At 40.6% G+C, this 6,000-nt stretch overlaps 1 protein-coding gene across 1 annotated transcript in view; it reads right to left on the reverse strand.

Moving 5' to 3' along the window:
• CDHR3 (cadherin related family member 3) overlaps positions 1-5,861 on the reverse strand; it is a 57,787-nt gene extending 51,926 nt beyond the window's left edge. The window contains exon 1 of the mRNA XM_027639802.1: positions 5,845-5,861. The gene's annotated coding sequence lies outside the window, so the exon portion shown is untranslated. The remainder of the gene's footprint in view (positions 1-5,844) is intronic.
• Between the last annotated feature and the right edge of the window lie 139 nt (positions 5,862-6,000).

Consider the following 6,000-nt stretch of genomic DNA (forward strand, 5'->3'; position numbering starts at 1 on the left):
CTTCCAATTTCCCAGATAGATATACTATCTACCCTTCAGTCTTCTGCAGTGAATGCACTTGTCTGACTTGGTCTGATCCTCAGTCTGTTGCCACAGGTCGAGTCAATGAAGCGTTGGGCAGGGTCCTTGGGTAGCATGCTTTAGGAAAAGAGTTTGAGATCCATGTTTCATACAGGTTATACCATAGCACTGAGACTGGATGTTTGGGTGAAGGTCAAGGGAAGATTCTTGAGAGAGAGAAAATATTGGAAATAAGATGGTCTGAACTGAACTCTCAGAGAGACTCCTGTCTAAAACCTGAATCTGCTGCAGAGTAAAAAAAAAACCAACAAACTATTGTAGCAAAAAAAAAAAGAAACTTTTTTGCTTCTTCCAAGCAATTGGTAAGTCCTTGTGTCCAGTGAGGATGCACGACTGCACTGCACAAGGAAGTCCTGTGGTACACTGATAGTTACCATTACCAGCTTTGGTATCAGAAACACTCTAGCTATGGTAATAAAGTAGATAAGATAATTATCCTCTTGAAAAGACAGTAAAGTACTACATTAATGCACTTAGACGACAGCCAATACTCGAGTAAAATTGCTTAGAACAAACTTAGCCACTGGAACCAAAGTGTGTGCAATTTTTTCACGGTGCTTGCATAATTCTCTTGGGTTTGAAATGTGTAGTAACTGTTGATTCCCATTTCTAGTTCATAGCCCTTTTTTTGGTAGTATTTTTTTCTTTAAACTTCCCTGAGTTCCCTGTAATAAGTTACCTTATCGTGCATTGTCTCTTCAAAAATCTGTGCAGTACACCTCTACTTAGATTTCCTATTTCATCTGATTAGTGCTGCTGTAGTGTTTCAAGCATTGCTTTGATTTGTGTGAAGCAATTTGCAACCCCTGTTTGAGAAACATGTTTTTGTTTGGATACAAGAGTATCTCAGAATTTCTTTTTCAGTTCTCCATTTTTTCTGACTTTCTTTTTTAAGCGCTGGCTTCTTTGGCTAAGATGGAACTGAAAGCATAATTCAGATTTTCTTTTCTTGTGTTATTTCAGAGGACATTAAAAATAGACTTCTCTGCTATAAGTGTCTATTTAATATAGTTTTCTAGCTCAAATCTTCTATGATGGCGCACACACACAGTGCTTGAGACACCTTCTGAAATTACAAAGAGATCAGAAATAGTACAGGGAGTGCAATTCTGGTCAGAGGCTAGGAAGACTGACCCAGAGTGGCTTCTACATTTGGCTTGCTAAGTGCTGCATTGTTTTCATGGCCATCCTGTATGCATCTTTTTGCAGAAATCTAGGTATAGGGGTTTTTTTAAAGTATCTGTTTTATTTAACGAATTCAGCTACTCTAATTATCACATAGCATACTAGGATGTTACACTGTATCAAAAAAAAGTTTCAGAATCAGTTTCACCAGAGAAATGCAGGACTATCTATCTGGTATATTTTGCACCCTGAGGTGCTGCTGGAGTATTAAATAAAAACTTCATTTATCCACTGTGGAAAGAGAGACAACAGATCGAAAATCTACGGGTGAAAATTAGCAAGAGTGTAAAAACCCACTATCAAAACCATTTGCACACAAGTCAACATACACATTAGTTTTACACTTCTAAAAATCCTGGAGGAGGACTGAAGTTTCTCTGCTGCTGTGACTGACAGCCAGCTAGTTTGCCGGTGCTTTTCTTATGCAAACTCCATCACCGACTCTATTTCAGAAAGTCTTGTGATTCATTTTACTGTTTCATTCCCACCAAAGTAGATACATGAGTTCATAAAACTGTCTACTACGTAATTATTTCTGCTATATAGGATAAAACCGCTATTGTGGTAAATCCACTGCAAAACAGGATCCTGAGAAGTACTAATGAATTTCTTGCCAAACTGCTTAAATCATAATTACTTTGTCACAAGCATCATATGTTTATAATCTTGTTATGATACTGAAGCCTTATACAGCTGGGTTTTTTGTAACATTTTTTGTAGCCAGTTTAAAGCCATCTGGTGCATGTATTGCCAGGTATATATGATTTTGTTGTTGTTGTGACTACATGTGCACCCTCAGCAAAATCATGGTAATTTCTCAGTGTATGACAGTGGAGTTGAAATGGGATCATGTCATTATTTAATTGGACACAGTGACTACTTATGAGGTTCCTGATAGCCACACGTGAGAATTGCTGTTTTAATTTGTTATCTCTTCACATTCAGATCCTGAAAATTATATAAATGTTAGATTGATCTCCGAATATAGGCAAAGACTGATACGCAGCTTTGGACCTCTTCTAAATGTCGTAACTTTTCTTGTGCTTTTTTAAAGCCCAAGTCTTTAATTATAATTCTAGTAAGTAGATACAGGAACATATGATTTTTATCTCCTGATTAGTTAGCAAAAAGCTTACATTTGGAGATCGTCTTACTAGAAGACCTGTGATATATGGATTAAAAAGATTAGAGTTAAGGTTTCATCTGTATTTTGCTGTCTGTCAATTAAAGGACATAATTTGCTTATAGTTTACTTTTTTAATACCATGTTATGATTGGATCACTGTAGTATTTAGAAGATGCAACCAAAATAAAAGCTCCATTACCTTGAATTACGAAAAACCACAATAGTAAAAGGAAGCCCCTGCTTGGCATTTGAAATAAAAAAGATCCTCAGAGACCAGGAAGGGAAAGAAGCACCTTTCCTGACTGACTTAATTATTTTTCTGTGGAAAAATGACTTGTTGAAGATCATACGTGAATTGAATTTCTACATTGGTGGGTAGGTGGAAAAGAAACAGAGGATGTTTGGTCTACATTTCCATGCACGGCTTTTTTTTTATTCATTTCCTATGGAAATAAGTCTTACATGATCGTGTTTGTGCCTTTCCCTCCCTTTTTTTGTCTCCACCCATAACTTTTGGCTCCACTGATTAATAAAAACAAATTTGAAAGAGGAGTAAAAGTCTTAAATAGGATTGTCTTTAAATGAATTTTGTGAAAGCAGATGCCAGAAGGGAAGAAAAAACCATCTGAATGTTCTTGCTATGGTAAAGCTGCAGCTCAAGTTCACCTTCACCAGAAAAAACCACATATATTCCCAACCATGGGAAAACTTCTATAATGTCAAATCAGCTCTCTTCCTATTTTGCTATAAATTTCTAGAGCATAATGCACAGCTCTCCACGCAACATACACGAGTTTGATTTGGCACCAATCTGGAGTGAAACAAGCAGTGTTCTTTTGGAGAAGCCCTGGTGCAGAACAGAAGTTATTTTTCTGCAGCTTCAGGTCTTGCACCCTACAAGCCAATGGAGATAAACTGATGGTTGGTTTGCTCAGGGATGGGGTTCATTCCTTGGTGCAGACTACAGAGGCAGCACAGACACAAAGCAAGCTCGTACTTCTTAAACAAAAGATGCTGATCATTGGAAAGGCTTATGAGTAGATGTGGCACTTAGGGACATGATTATGTGCTGTACTTGGCAGTGTAGGGTTAATGGTTGGACTTGATCTTAAAGGTCTTTTCCAGTCTAAATGATTATATGACTCTGATCGTAGAACCATTCGTTTAATGACTGTTTCTAAATACATATGGTAGGGAGGAGGAAGAATCCCTTTGGGAGGGCTTTGGAAATCTTTCTCTCAAACTGTAAGTCACTGGATCCTTTTGAGGAAGGAATTGGTACATCTTGCATCTCTGATTGTATGCTAATTTTCCTTCATTTGGTCTGTTTCTGTTAAGAGCCTAGACTGTAGGTCTGCAGTGTGTCATGGTAAGCAGTATGTAGATCAGTGCCATGTGTCAAAGCTGGAAAGTTTCTTCACTTTTCTTGCTTTGTTTGAGGCTGCTTGTATTAAGTACTTTCCTTCTCTCCTTTTTTCTCACTTGTGTGGTTAGGAATTGCTTTACTTTCTGTATATCCTGTGGTAGTGTTTAATATTAGTTAGATGTTTGGCCATCCGTACTTCCCTGAAATCTAAAGCTGGTTTTCATTGACGGGGATTTCCTGGGTGCTCATGTGCCTTTCTTTTCTATCTTGTGTCCAGATACACATCTTGGGTAATCACACCAGTGTTATGGTATAAGCTGTGCAGTGTAACTTCTCTAATTATGGGACTATCTGGCTGCTGTCAAGACTTTTTGCTCAACCATCTTGCAGTGAATTTGAACACAAGTGCCAAACATGTTGACTATTAACTTCATGTGCTTTATCATTCCTTCTAAGGAATTCTATCTTGCTATTCCTGACCAAAGTGTTTTTCAGTATAGTGGACAGGGTTTTCAACCTCAATATAAGCAGCTTATGTCTATTCTTTATTTTTATTTCCTCACTGATGATTATGTCTCCTTATAATTAAAAACATCAAATATATCCACTACCAGCTGAATTTTGTTAGACTAAGTCAAATTCTTCTCATATGATAGAATCTTAATTCCTCTGATCTTTCTAGTAACCCTTTCCACACTTTTTCTGTAGGAAGATTAATTTAAACTGGTGGATAGGAGTGTACTTAATATTCCAGAATAGATCTTGCCAGGGCTTTGTACTATACCATAAGCACCCTTCCTGCTTCTGGAAATTCCACGTACATCTAAGATCATGCATCTTATGTCTGCTGCATATTGGTTGCTACTAAGCCTGCTGCAACTGACTGGTTCTCACATGAGGCGTATTTTGGTGAGCTTTCTACTTATATGATTATGTTCCTGAAGTTTCTTGTAGCTAATATTACTTGACTGGAGGCACTCTGGCCAGGCCACACATTACGAAAGCTTTTAGGCTCCCCTCCAGGTATTAAGGATGGGACTTGTATATTCCAGCTATTATTTTGAAGAGGTGGAGTGTGAACACTGTGTGTATTTACCACTGCATCTGTTGACACACAAAGTGTGTCTGTCCTTTGCCCAAAACATTTTTCCATTCCAGATGTAAAGAGCCTAATCTTAATGAAGCTGTGAGAAATTTACTTAAATCCATTCCAGACCGTAGCACCGTATACTTTTAGGCAGGCAGCAGTGCTGATTTCAGCAATTCCTATCCTGCTCCTCTGCCCATAAGTCCAGACCCTGAGCACGCCCTAAGTGCTATTCTTTTCTTTTGAGTCTAGATTAATTCCATGCTCTACTTCAGCATTGTCCCACAATGGTTTGAAAAGTGAAATGGTGACAAAGGGTCTTAAATGAGTGGCTGGCAGGAGACATAGACAGGGATAGGGCCATGCAAAGCCCACATCAGCACTCCAAGAAGTGTCTGATGAGCAATAAACATCAGCACTCCTGCTGGGGCTGCAGAGCTGTATGAAAGGTGCTGCATGTGGAATCAGAGGTTGATTAAATGAAACTAAGTCCTTCACCAGCAGTGTTTATGTTTGGCTTAAGAGGTGTGAGCTGGAGCAATAGGCTTATGGTGTAACTCCTTACCCAAATCAGGTATATTTGAGGATAATTTTCACTTTCTATTCTTACCTCAATGGAGAATTAAATAAAAATGACACGGTCCTAAACTAAAAGCATGTACATCCCATAGGTTACGTAGAGCGAGATGAAAACCTCGGTGTTGTTTGAGAGGAGGAGGACCTGCGAGCTCAGAGCTGCTGTACCTAAAATACCAAATACTACCTGCCTAAAACACCAAAACCAGAGCAATCCCATTTGCAAGCAGATGAAGCCCTACTACAGATCAGGCAGCATTTGGACAACAAAATGGCTGTGGCTATAAGTGATCCACAGAAGCGCAGCTGGAAGAAGCCGGGGGGCGGGGGAGCCCCGACCCCACACTCCGGGGCCGATCGGGGCCGCGCCGGGGCGCGGCGGGGCCGTGCCGCAGTTACCGAGAGCCCGTCCCAGGCACTTACTGCGGGGCGCTGCGAGACGCGCGGGGGGCGCGCAGCCCCGGGGAGCGCACGGCCGGCGGCTGCGCCTTCCCGGCGGGGCTGCTGGGCCGCGGACCCCGCTCGGCTCGGCTCGGCTCGGCTCGGCCGGGCGATGCCGGTGCCGGGTCGGGGCCGCAG

The sequence above is a fragment of the Corapipo altera genome, unplaced genomic scaffold, assembly GCF_003945725.1.
Source record: "Corapipo altera isolate COAL_440 unplaced genomic scaffold, ASM394572v1 1b, whole genome shotgun sequence".
NCBI lineage: Eukaryota > Metazoa > Chordata > Aves > Passeriformes > Pipridae > Corapipo > Corapipo altera.